This window comes from Lissotriton helveticus, chromosome 8, assembly GCF_964261635.1.
Source record: "Lissotriton helveticus chromosome 8, aLisHel1.1, whole genome shotgun sequence".
Classification (NCBI taxonomy): Eukaryota; Metazoa; Chordata; class Amphibia; order Caudata; family Salamandridae; genus Lissotriton; species Lissotriton helveticus.
In genome coordinates, this window is record NC_136069.1 from 814,922,276 (window position 1) to 814,936,183 (window position 13,908).

The window sequence follows — 13,908 nt, forward strand, 5'->3', positions numbered from 1 at the left end:
ACAAGTAATGCCATAAGTAAGAGGAAGCATATTATAAGTCACCCCCTCAGAAACGGAAGCGGGTAATTTCACACAAATGTAACAATCTTTCACATCCATTACCTTAACATATTCAGATAAAAGTCTTGAAAAGGTATTACTAGAAAAATCTCCAACAGATCTATCTTGGTGAATCTCTGGTTTATGCTCAATAATTCTATTAGTCTTGCCTACTATATCATGGTTATCTTGTTTAGCCACAACTTTACTTGTCATATTAGTTTTGTACTCTTCTTTGTCAATTCCTAAAGGAAAAAAGACAGCTAAAATTAACCAAACCAAGATTATTAGGATTACACAAATAGAGGACATTTTGCAACATCTTCTTAAAATTGAAAATCTCGAATTACTATTAGTAGAAGGCATCTTTACTTTGAAAGAAGCGCCTTTCAAAACAAAAAACAAAAATTTTAAAAATTAATATATACACCCCTCTTTTTTACTCGTATCACTTGTATCATCTAAATCTTCTTGACTACTACTATTTACTTCAACTACTGGTGGAATAATTATATAAGTCCACTCAGGTGACTTATACTTTTGATTAAGCTTAATTACTCTCTTTGCTCTATTATTTATCACTTCTATTTTCCTTCCTGCTTGATTTTTCTTATCTGATTCTCCTCCCTTCTGGCTTGAGACCTCATTAACCTGCTCTTTTGATCTGTTCACTAATTTGAATTTTAAACTCTCGTTTTCAGATGGACAATTATCTCCTTTTCTAAATAATTTCTTCTTTGGTTCTGACAGATTACACTCTGCTCTCCAAGCTCTTTTCCTTGAACTTTTCACTTTGGATTCATCATCACTTTCATCTGATTCGCTTTTTGTGATGTCAATTCTAGATTCAGGTACTTCTTTACTAGGCAGTTTCACTCTGTTAGGAACATCATCCTTACAGCTGGTACTCGGAATTTCGTCTTCTTCTTCTTCTTCAATCACTTCCAACTTCCCAGTTTCAGAACTTCCGTTCCTGCTTTCAGAGCTTCCAATCTGCTTTTCAATACTTTCCTGATCTTGAATCACCTCTTTTTCAGACTCCTTTTCTGCTTCTTGATCTAGCAGATCTTCATCATATTCAGAGTCTTGTATCACAATCTCTTCAATTTCTTCATTCAATGCCTCATTCACATTTGAATTTTCCAGATGTCGACTTCCCTGTCGATCTTCAGAATCTGGATCTCTTTCAGGTTCTTCTTCAGAATCTGAATCAGCTGTAGTGTCACCTTCGTCAGGATTTTCAGGAGCTGGCACACGTATGGTATGACTAGCATGAATCCACCTCTTCAATCCTCTGCACTTTAATGCATTTGTTGTGACAAGTATCACCTGTCTTGCCTTCTACCACCTGGGTACTAGGCAATTTGTTCTTCGATGTACTTTTGTTCTCACCCAGTCTCCTGGTAACAGATCATGAGCTTGTTCCTTCTCTTTCGTTATCACTTCAGTTCCCACCTGATGGAACACAGAAGTCACCACTTGCAGTACTCCAATATGACTCTATCATTAATGCTCATTAGTTTACCAACTGGAACAAATGCTTGTCTCATGACTCTGTCCATCACAATTTCATGGGGGCTTAAACCTGTTTTGCTATCTGGAGTACTTCTCAATGACATCAAAACAAGTGGAAGTGCATCAGCCCACTTCATTCCTGTAGCTAAACACATTTTTGCTATTCTATTTTTGATTGTGCCATTTATTTGCTCAACAACACCTGATGCTTCTGGTCTGTAAGCACAGTGTAGCTTCTGCTTTATGTTTAAAGCTTCACAAAGCATTTGTAGCAATCTGTTTTCAAAATGTGTGCCACGATCAGTCTCGACCGTCACCGGAAATCCATACCTTGGTATGATTTCTCTCAAAAGCAATTTTGCCACAGTAACTGAATCATTGTGACGTGTTGGGAATGCTTCCACCCATCTTGAAAACAGACAGATTATCACCAAGACTTATCTTAACTTGCTATGGGGTGGCATGTCAATGAAATCCATCTGTAGTCTGGTAAAAGGACCACCCTCCCGTCCTATGGTTCCCATGCTCACAACTGTTTTTCTGTTTGGATTGATCTGCTGGCAGATCAAGCATCTTTGACAAAAAGATTCTGCAATTAGTCTGAACTTTGGGTTGTACCATGTCTGCCTAAACAATCTGATCATTGAATCTCTTCCAATATGTCCTGGACCATGATACATTCTAGCCATGTCAGCAATCATGCTATCTGGCATAACTGGTCTGTCATCTTTGTAAACCCAAATCTCATCTTCCTCTCTCTGTCTGCAACCTGCTCTTAACCATGTGTCTTTTTCCTCATTACTTGCCTCATCTTGTAAATCTTTCACTCCTTGCCATGTCTCAACTACAGATGTTAGCATAAGTGAGTTCAAAACATGTTCTTTTTTTTTTAAACATATTTTTATTGCAGAGTTAGAAACCACAGGATACAAACAATCAACCCGTGCCCCCGCGACACCCCACTGTCCAATAATAAATCCAAACTGTACACAGCCATTCAGCCCGCATCCCGGAGGCCGGGCGGCATGTTGATCCAAGCAATAGGAGAAAATCACAGTGCAAGTCCCACGGGGACCATGGTCGAAAAGCCATCGTACGTATCTGCTTTTTACCCCCCCCCCACAACAAAATCTCCGTCAGCCATCCCAAAACTAATGCAGTAACATCCCGCGCTTCGGGGCTCCCCCTAAGCGCCCCCGCCCCAACTCGCCTGGCCGCTCCCCCAGCCCTCCCCCACTGCCACAGCACGCAACCTCCCTAATAGAGCCTAGGCACCCAGGCTAGCCACCCCCTAATGGCTTCCGTCCCACCCCAAGTCCCATAAACCAGTCCCCCCCAAGGCCCCCCCCCCCCTGGCAACTGCTAGGAGTACCCCTCGCCCTGTCGAGTTGGATGGATCTACCACAGCGCGGAAATTAGCTCTTCTGTGTGCGCCCCGTGGTGTCCACCGGCTCAGTTCTCTCCATCCCCGTCATCCACCATAGAGTCACGCAAGGCCTGCACCACCTGCTCCCATGCACGCGCCGCGTCCAGAACCCTCTCATTCCCCAACTTAACAGCCTGTTTCATCCGGAGCACACTCTCGCAAGCAGACCACCGCAGCAATTCATTCCTCCACCTACGCAGCGAGGGCCCCCCCCTGGACTTCCAGTGCCACGATATCTCCCTCTGCGCCAGTATCAGACCCAGGTCAATAAATTTGCTCGTCACCTTGGTGCGTTTGGTGTGCGGGAACCAGAGCAACAGGCACGCCGCCATATCAAAATCCACCTCCCTGGCAGACACTTCATTCAGGAGTTCCCCTACCTCTGCCCAGTAGGTCCCCAATTGCGGGCACCCCCAAAACAAATGATCCATGTCCGCACCCAAAGACGAACACCGTGGGCATCGGGCATCCGGCACCCGGAAGTACCGCTGTAATTTCTCCGGGGTTAAATAGGCCCTATGAAGCACATAGAAATGCACTTGTTGAAAGCGCGCATTTCTCGTGCCCTTCCACGTACGCCGCAGGATGTGTCCCCACGCCGTATCCGGTATGGGGCGGCCCACACTCTCCTCCCATTTAGACTTGAGCCCCAGGAGCGGCTCCAGACCCTCATGCAGCATCCTATTATGGAGGCACGTCACAGCCTTAACCGTACCAGCTGCCATCACCACATATTGGCACGCCATAGTCGTCGTTGGTTCTACGAGCCCCCCTTTCCAGTGCTTCTGTACGGCAGCCACCACTGCCGCGTGTAGGAGGAACCCCCCGTCAGGCAGCCCAAACTGGTCCCGGAGCACCTCAAACGGTGCCAACGCCCCATCTATGTACAGGTCGCCCACCACCTGCAATCCCATCTCTTCCCAAGCCAGCAACGGGGACCAATCACCCCCGTGCGGCAAGGCCGTCAGCATGCCGATCGGAATCTCCGGTGCATAAGGCCGCGAAGCCCTCGCTCTCCGAAGGCTCCTCTGCCAACACAAACGGAGCGTCCTTTCCTCCACGGTGAGGGCCCGCAACTCAAGCCTCTGCTGCATGATAATATAGGACAACACATGGCGTTGCATCCCCCGATCCCGGTCCTCCTCCGGACCCCTGAACACCCTAGCCATGTTCTGTGTTAGAACCTGCAGCTGTGCCGCTAGGTAATACAGCTCAAAGTCAGGCACAGCCATACCCCCTTCCATCTTCGGGCGGAGGAGCGTGGTCAGGGCCACTCTACGGCGGCCATGCCCCCACAGAAAGCCAATAATCATCGACCTCAGGTCTCTGAAGACCCCTTGGGGAATCCATATGGGCAGCGTCCGGAAATAATAGAGAAAGCGGGGGAGTGCCACCATCTTCAGAAGGGCAATCCTGCCTAGAACCGTCAGCGGGAGGGTCGACCAGAAAGACAAGCTGCCCCACAGTGCCCGGACACAACGACCAATGTTGCCCTCCAATAGGTCTGCGGTAGCGTGGTAAATGCGAACACCCAGATAGGTGAAACAAGATGGTTCCCACACCACGTCCAAGTCTCCGTCAGGAGCAGGTGAACCCGCTCGCAGCGGGAACACACAAGTCTTCGCCCAATTGACCTTAAGGCCCGACAGCCGGCCGAACTCCGACAGCAGCTCCATAGCACCGGCCAACGCCCGGGAGGTGTCAGCCAGGTACAGGAGCAAGTCATCCGCATAAAGCGATATATAATGCCACTGCTCGCCCCTGGCGATCCCCAAGTACCCGACACCCGACCTCGCATGGACCGCTAAAGGTTCCATTGCCAGAGCAAACAACAGGGGAGACAGAGAGCACCCCTGCCGCGTGCCCCTGCCCACCGGGTACGCCGCAGACACCAGGCCGCCCAAACGTACTCTCGCCGTCGCCGATGCATACAAGACCCTTGTCCACCTGCGGAACCCCTCGCCCATACCAAACCTCTCCAAAACTCCGTCCAGGAACGGCCATTCCAAACTATCAAAGGCCTTCTCGATGTCCACAGATAGGACCGCAGGGGCACCCTCCCCGTCCAAGATGGCGTCCATTATCCCCACCAGTCGGCGAACATTCAGCGCCGTGCTCCTCGTGGGTATGAACCCGGCCTGGTCCCTATGTACCAGGCCCGTCATATACGGGGCCAGCCTGGTGGCCAGTATCCGGCTCAGAATCTTATAATCCACCGTCAGCATGGACAGCGGGCGGTAAGACCGCACGTCCGCTGCGTCCCGGCCTGGCTTCAGGAGCGGCACAATCAAGGCCTCCCGCATGGATCCGGGCAGCGCCCCAGCCTCGAATGCTTCAGCATACACCGTCAGCAATCTGGGTGTCAAAATATCCGCATACAGCTGATAAAATTCAATCGGTAATCCGTCCACCCCGGGCGTTTTGTTGCGGGCCATATGCTTTATGGCCGCCCGTATTTCCGTGAGCGTTACCGGGCCGCCCAGTTCCTTCGAGTCCTCCTCAGCAAGGACCGGAAGCTGCCTCTCCCCCAAGTATTCCACAATGTCCTGGACCCCCACCTCCAGCTGACTCTGGTACAGTTCCTCATAGTACCCCCTAAAGCACTCCAATATCGCTGCCTGGTTGTACACCATCTCCCCCTGCGCAGTGCGAATGCCGAGGATCGGGGAGCCCCTAAGTTCCGGGTTGGCCAGTCTGGCCAAGAGGGTACCCACCTTGTCCCTTTCCGCATGCGCCCTGACGATATACTGCTTATAGTCATAGCATCGCAAACGTTCCGTCTCAGTGGCAACCACCTCCTTCGCTTCTAATAGCTGGGCTTGTAAGTCCGGTCTAGCCGGCCTGCGGCGCTCCAGGTCCCTCAACCTATCTTCCGCTGTCACGAGGTCATTCAACACAGCCGTGCGAGCATTCGAGAACCTGCCCAGACACACTCCCCTCGCCACCACTTTCATTGCATCCCATTCAATGGACCTACTCGTGGCCGTGCCCGCATTCATTCCGAAATAGCTATCAATGCCTTGCCGAACCACGTCTTGGAAGACAGGATCCTCAAGTGTCTCCGGCCGAAGCCGCCACGTTGGTATAACTGAGCGCTCCCTCTGCCACTGAATGTGCACCAATAGGGGATTATGATCTGAGATAGTCCTAGCTAAGTACTCCGCATGGGAGACCAACGGAGCTAGGGATCCACCACAGAGCACCGAGTCAATCCTGACATGCAGGTCATGAAGCGCAGAGTAAAAGGAGTAATCCCTGGTCTCCCTGTGCCGCTCCCTCCAGACATCCAGCAGCCCCCACCTATCCTGCCAGTCCTTCCTGTGCGCGGTCAGCCTGCACACCGGGGAGTCCACCAGAGGGGGATGGGACCTATCCAGAGCCACATCAGTAATCGAGTTAAAGTCCCCCCCTAGCACTATCGGGCCCGCCAGGAAGGAGGCTAACGCCCCTGAGAGGCTATCAAGATATCGAGCTTGATCAGTGTTTGGCGCATACACACAGCAGAAAACCACATCCCGGCCATATAACCTCCCCTCCACCGCCACAAACCGGCCATCCGGATCCACTACTTGATTCAGCAATTGAAAGGGTATCCCCGCCCTCACCCAGATCAGCACCCCCCTGGCATACGCCGAGTAGGTGGTGCCAAACACCTGGCCCCGCCATCTTTTCTGCAAGGCAGTACATTCCTTCTTAGTGAGATGAGTCTCCTGAAGCATAGCAATCTGAACCCCCCTGCGTACAAGATATGCATGGACCTTATGACGCTTCACCATAGTTCGCAGCCCCCGGACATTCCACGTTAGGCATTTCAGATTAGGTAATGTCCCCATTCCAACTTCGTACAGTCCAAATCAAATAACGAATGTTCATAACCCCCCCAGTGCACTTGCCCCCCCCCAAACACACCCAAAACAGAAAAACTTCCCAAACCCCGCTCCCCAGGACAGAGCACACGAACCCAATGTCCGCCCCCATCCAAACCTTGAAACAACTTCTCACACTCATAACCCTGTGGTCTCCACCACAGGCGGCCTTAAGGGCCCAAGGGGGGTGAGTCACCGCCGACCTCAGCGAGCGGAGCCCACGCCCCGCGCCTCCATCCCTCTTGAAGCACAGATCCCCCCCTCCCGGCGTCCCGGCCCCCTATCAACAGGATACCACCCCACCATGAAGTCCCGATCTAGCTCAATCCAACCCAATGTCAGCCGCAAAAGATACCATCCGAGGTCTGTGGGGTCACCTCCGGCCCCTTCGAACTGTCCGCTTCTGAAAGTTCCTCTCCCGACCTGCCGCCTTCTCCTCCCGAGTCAGTGTCCGCACGTTCACTGTTCTGTTGCGACCCTGTAATGGCCGCCGTCGCTGCGAGTGCATCCCTCTTTTACGCCGCCATTTGGGCCTCCCGCCTCTCCCGTTGGCGCCTGTTGCGGGATCGGATGCGTTGCGATTGTCTCACCCGGGGCTGCTTGGGCTCATCTCGCCTGCTTTTATGCGATCTGTCCGTACCCGCCCTGTACAACTCCAGCCATTGCCAAACCTCGTCCGGAGTCTGAAAAAAGTGCGTAGACCCATCCAACATGATCCGCAACTTAGCTGGGTAGAGCAAGGAGTACTGAATGCTTTCCTCCCTGAGCTCCTTTTTCACTGCCAGGAACGACGCCCGGTTTTTCTGGACCATTTGGGTGTAGTCCGGGAAGATCGTAACCCTACTATTCTCCACGTCATAGGGGCCCGACATCCTGGCCCGCTGAATGAGAAGATCCCGGTCTTTGTAGTGGAGGAGTCTCACCACCATCGGGCGGGGGGGGCGACCAAGCCCCGGTGGGCGGGCAGGTACCCGGTGGGCCCTCTCTAGCGTAAAGAAAGGAGTGAGCCCCTCCGGCGCCACCACAGTGCGGAACCAGTTCTCCATATAGGCCACTGCATCCTCCCCCTCAATCCGTTCCGGAAGGCCGACGACCCGCACGTTGTTCCGCCTATTGCGGCCTTCTGCATCCTCCGCCCTCCGTTCCAACGCGTCCAACCGGGCCAACATATCAGTGATCTTATGTTCCGCGGCCACCACCGACGGTTTCAGGTCCAGCAATAGTTGGTCATGGTCCTTAACTTTGTCCGCTAGCTTCGCGTGATCTGCGCGCAGCAGCCCCAGGCCCACGGCCACTTGGGCGATGTCTTGGTGCAACACGTCCTTAGTCGAGGCGATCGCATCAAGTATGGCATCTAGTCGCTGGTTCAGCCGTTGGTCTCGATCGAGCTCCGAGGAGGGACTCTCACCCAGCTGGGTGGAAGTTGCCGAGTCCCCCTCAGTGCATCCCGCGGCCATCGACCCACTCGTCGCCGCCATTCCAGGGTGCTGCGTCACAAGTCCAGGAGCTCGGTTACCGTCAGCGCCCGTGGGCAGCACCGGTCGCCGGCAGTGCAATGTCTCCACCGACACTCACAGGCACAAGAGCCACGGCCTGCGACGCCCACTCCACTCGGCCGCCCCCACGGGAGCCTGAGGGGAAGAGGAGAAGTCCCAAGACGGTATCCAGCTAGGGTCCCCAAGCTCCGGACGAGCCAAGGCAGCGCACCACGGCCTCAGATCACAGTCCCGCTGACCCTAGCGCCCCAGTCAGCGGCTTGCAGGATCTCTCGCCAGGATCCCTCGCCAGTCGGCGACAACTCGGCTCAGGGCTGAAGTTCGGGGCCTTCCGACCTCCCCGCCGCCATTTTCTTCGCACCCTCGGCAACACCTCAGCCGCTGCTTCAGCACGGTCTCCTCGGGGGCGGCAGTCCCCCAGCAGTTCATCAAGTGCACCCAGCTGTCCCCTCACACTTCAGAGGGCAGGAGAGTCGTCTCCGGGCCGCCCAGGGTTCCGAAAACAGGAGAATTAGCGGGATCCTGCGCGGAGCTACGAGCTCACGCCGCCATCCCGATCGGCGTCCAAGCCACGCCCCGAGTTCAAAACATGTTCATTGTCTTTTTCCCGAATAATGGACATATTATTCTTTGCACAAAATCTTGCAATTTCATCAGCATATGCATTTCCTTTTGTCATGTAATCGTCACCTTTCTTGTGAGCTGTGCATTTTACAACAGCAATTTTCTCTGGTAGTTGAATACCATCGATCAACCTTTTGATCAATTTTGCATTCCTGATATGAGTTCCCGCAGAAGTTAAATAACCTCTTTGAGACCAGAGCTGGCCATAGTCATGGACTATGCCATATCCATACTGACTATCAGTCACTATGGTAACTTTTAATTTTTTTCCTTTTTCACATGCACGAATCAAAGCAATTAATTCTGCTACTTGAGCCGAACGAATTCCTTTGAGACAGGAGGCTTCAATTACGTCTGCAACTGTGCAGACAGAATATGCTGCACTCAGAACACCTTCATCTGTTCTCAAGCATGAACCATCAACAAAATAAACATATTCTGATTCAGTTAGTGGGACATCTTTAATGCCTTGCCTGGGTTTAGTGCAATATTCTAATACGTCCAAGCATTCATGATCAATATCATTTTCATTTCTTATTTCTGTTACAGTACCATCAAGCAATAATGTGGAAGGATTTAAATTCACACATCTTGCAGTTGATACGTTATCTGATCCAAGGATAACCTTTTCATATTTTGTTAATCTTTTACTTGTCAAATGCTGCGTTTTGCTTCTAGTGAGGAGAATTTCAACTGAATGGGGTACATATACTTTTACAAGGAATCCCATTATTATCCCTTCACTTTGTTCTAGACTTACACTTGTTGCAGCTACTGCTTTTAAGCAACTTGGTAATGCTTTTGCAACAGGATCAAGAACAGCTGAAAAATATGCTATTGGCTTTCTCAGTCTTCCATGTCTTTGAATCAGAACTGATAAAGCACATCCTTCTCTTTCACTGCAATACAAAGTCCTTCTCTTAGTCCGGCAATCCCAATGCTGGAGCTTCACACAAACTTTTCTTTAACTGCTCAAAAGCTTCTAACTCAGTATCTGTTAGGATAATCGGGTCATTTATGTCTGCTTTTGTCAATCTCTACAGTGGTTTCGCAATTACTGAAAATCCACTAATCCATTGGCGACAATAACCTACCATTCCTAGAAACATTCTGACCTGTCTCTGTGTTTTTGGAGGTTGCATTGCCTGAATCATTTTAATTCTCTCAGTTGTCACTTGCCTGATTCCTTTTGCATTTCTGTGATCAAGGTATTGTACTTCTTGTTTGCAAAACTGTAATTTTGCAGGAGACACTTTATGTCCATCATCTGCCAAATGATTTAAAAGAGTAATGGTATCTATCACACAGTTATCTCGTGTTTTTGCAGCCACAAGGAGATCATCAATATACTGCACTAACGTTGATTTTCCAGGTAAATCTAGATTTTCCAAGGATTTCTTTAGCAACTGATTAAAAATAGATGGACTCTCTGTAAAACCTTGAGGGATACGACACCATGCTAGAATACGGTCTTGGAACCTGAACGCAAAAATTTGCTGGCTTTCTGGATGCAATGGAACAGTAAAGAATGCATCACAAAGATCTATAACAGTGTACCATTCAGCATCATGCGGAATCTGATAAAGAATTACCGCTGGGTTTGGCACAACAGGGCAACATGAAACAACTATTTTATTAACCTTTCTTAGGTCTTGAACAATCCTGAAAGTTCCATTTGGCTTTTTTATTCCCATGATCGGTGAATTACATGGACTGCTCTCAATTTCTTTTAGAACACCTTGTTTTATGAATTTATCAATTACAGGTATGACACCTTCAATAACTTCTGCTTTCAATTTATACTGAGGAATGTTTGGATAATCTACTCCTTGTTTTACTGATATTTTTACTGGGTCTACATTTTTCATCAAACCCATTTCGTTTCCAGTGAAATCCCAAAATTTCAGCATTGACTGTCTCTTTAAATTCTTCAGGTAGATTATTTTTATCAAATACAGGAAATAATTTACTTTCTTCTGCTTCAACCATTAACATTGTTAACTTATGAAGCCCATCTTCTTCCTGAGTTTGGAGCTCAATACCATCAGGTGAGCAATATATTTTACAATTCATCTTACAAAGAATGTCCCTTCCTAACAGGTTTACAGGACTGCTGTTACAAACTACAAATCTATGCATGTCCTTAAATTTACCAATTTCAACTTCAACTGGTTCTGTTAAATCTGTTTTAATTTGTTGATTAGCTACTCCAACTACTTGAATCTTGTCCCCAGAGAGAGGCAGGTTTACTATTTCCACTGATCTAACAGTAGAACGGGTAGCACCAGTGTCCACTAGAAAAGTGATTTCTACATCATTCACTGTACCATTTACAAATGGACCAGCCTGATCTACCTTAAGAGTGGCTCCAAGCACACACTCTTCCTCCTCCTCTCTCCTCAGAATCACTCCCTCCATTTTCTTTTAACCAATACTGTTGAGAAACATTTGACACATTCACTCTTGGCGATCTGTTTACCTGTTCTCCTCCGCAGAATCCTGTTTCTGTATTGTATCTCTGCACATTTACACAGTTTGGAAGTGGCGGTTGTGGTATCTGACTTTGCTGATTCACTACCTGTCGCTGTAGCTGTTGCTGCAGATTTATCTCATTCTGCAACTGTGGATTTAATGATGCATTTTTAAAATTTCTGGGCGGATTCTTACATTCGCCCTTCCAGTGTCCAATTTCGCTGCAATTAAACATGGGAGTTTTTTGCTTTAATTCGTCAATATTTCCCATCAATCTTGGCTTATTATAATTACCTTTAAATTTCCCTGGATTCTGATTACCATTTCTGTTTTCTAAAGTTGCTATTTGCTGTTCAGCCACTTTTACCTGTGCCCACATAGCTTTTTCTTTTAGCTTCTTTTGTTTAGCATCTATTTCATCACTACAGTAGTTTGCTTTTCTCAAAATGTCATCTACTGAGAGCGATTGCCAACCAACTATTCCAGACCTTATCATTTCACCAATTTCAGGTCTTAAGCCATAAACAAATCTGTATATTAAATGGCTCATATCTTTTTCACTCAATTTTTCATAACCACTGTATTGTTTAAATACCAGCAGCAATCTTTCATAAAATGAATGTACTGATTCTTTTGGTTCTTGATTTGTTCTATCTATTTTAACCCAATCTACTTCTTTCGGGGGAATCTTGTTTTTCAACCACACAATTACCTTATTGTACAGATTCATAAGATCTGATGAAGGAGCGCCTGTTACCTTATCTCGAGCAGGTTCTTCTTTTGGCCAATCTATAGAAATTTTACATTCTGTCCAAAGATCCGATGGGACGACTATGTCAAAGAATCCATCAAGATCAATCCACAGAACCTTTGAAACCTTAACAAATCTGTCTACTTGTTGATACCATTCTACAGGTTTTTCTCTCAGCCGAGGAAAATCATTTGTGAACAATAAAATGTCCTGTCTTGTCCAAGGAACATGCACATACCCTCCTCCTGGTATTTCTCTCATTGGAAACTGATTTGCTACCTCTCCTCTTTCCCTTTTTTGTTCCTCTCTTTTCTTTGTCCATTTTACTCTCCATTTACTTAATTCACCCAATCTTTTTAGAAACACAATTAAATCTTTTATATGAATAATTCTTCCTGTAGTATTCATGTTCTTAATGTCTTTTTCAGAGAAATCCACTCTATAATGTTTCTGCAAAATTTTCTGCCTGCTTAAATCTATTTCTAATTCAGCAGCCATTTCCTCTAATTGATCATACTTGGTTTTCGTTTTCCATTGTATGCTTTTGCAAATAAACAATAATTCATCATCCTGATATAGCTTCAAATTGTCAGTCCCAATTGTACCAATAATCAATTCCTCTAAATTCGCCTTTAATTTAGCAACATCAAGTAATTTAAATTCTAGGCTTTGTGGGGTATTCGTTAAATCTATTTTATTCATGCTCTTTTCCGGAGATCCAGAATCAGATTCTGCACCAGATGGAGTTCTATTTGACAAACTTTGATGAAAAGTTAAGTCAGGCATCATTGTTTTCTCTCGGTGAATTTCAGATAAATCCAAATAACATTTTTCAGCCACTTTCTGAATTTCTGCATTTAATGGAACAGTCAAGGCTGAATGTCTAACTTCTCTCTGATCAAATACTGGAAGAACAGGTCTAATTGTTACTGGTACTGTTACTGCTTCCATGCTTTTAGTTAACTGCTGTATTAATTTATCTTTTGATCGGATATATTCTGAGGTGTTTGGTAATTCCTCACATCTTTCTGTTCTCATTACATTTCTTGGGGTTTCATTTCTCTGAACTGGGGTTTCAACATAATTTCTGTTTTCCCCTGATATACTAGAATTAGATCTTGTTTCTACTCTTTCAGGAGTTTTTCCACTACTCTGATTTAATCTGGGTGATGCCTCATCAATAATTTCTCTTGGAGGAGCACTTGGGGAAGTTCCTGGAGGAACTCTTGGGGAAGACCATGAACAAACTGGTTGATAAGGTGGCGGTTTCGGTTTTGTAATATAAATCTCTTCTAAAACTGCATCTTCTAATTCACTTTCTTCACCATTATTATTATTCTTTTGAGCATCCTTTTGATCAGTTGCCTCACCAAATCTTGCTGGATACTGACCATCACACATGTCTCCACGTCTCCATCGACGCATTCTATCCTGATGTGTTTCTCTATTTAAATCTAGTTCTCCAAACCTTGATACTCCTCTACTTTCTCGTTGTAATTCAAACATTTCATCCTCCCATTCAACTAAAGCTTCAAATTGAGTAGGTCTAGGTCTTGGTACAATAGCCATCATTTTTTCTCTTAAGTTTTTCAAAACCTTTATGTTAAATGATCCATCTTCCCGCCATGCTAATATGCCATAATTTTTGGTATATTCCATCCAATTCTCAATCCAAAGACAAGTATGATAACCATATTCACCTAACATATAAGCTGCAGG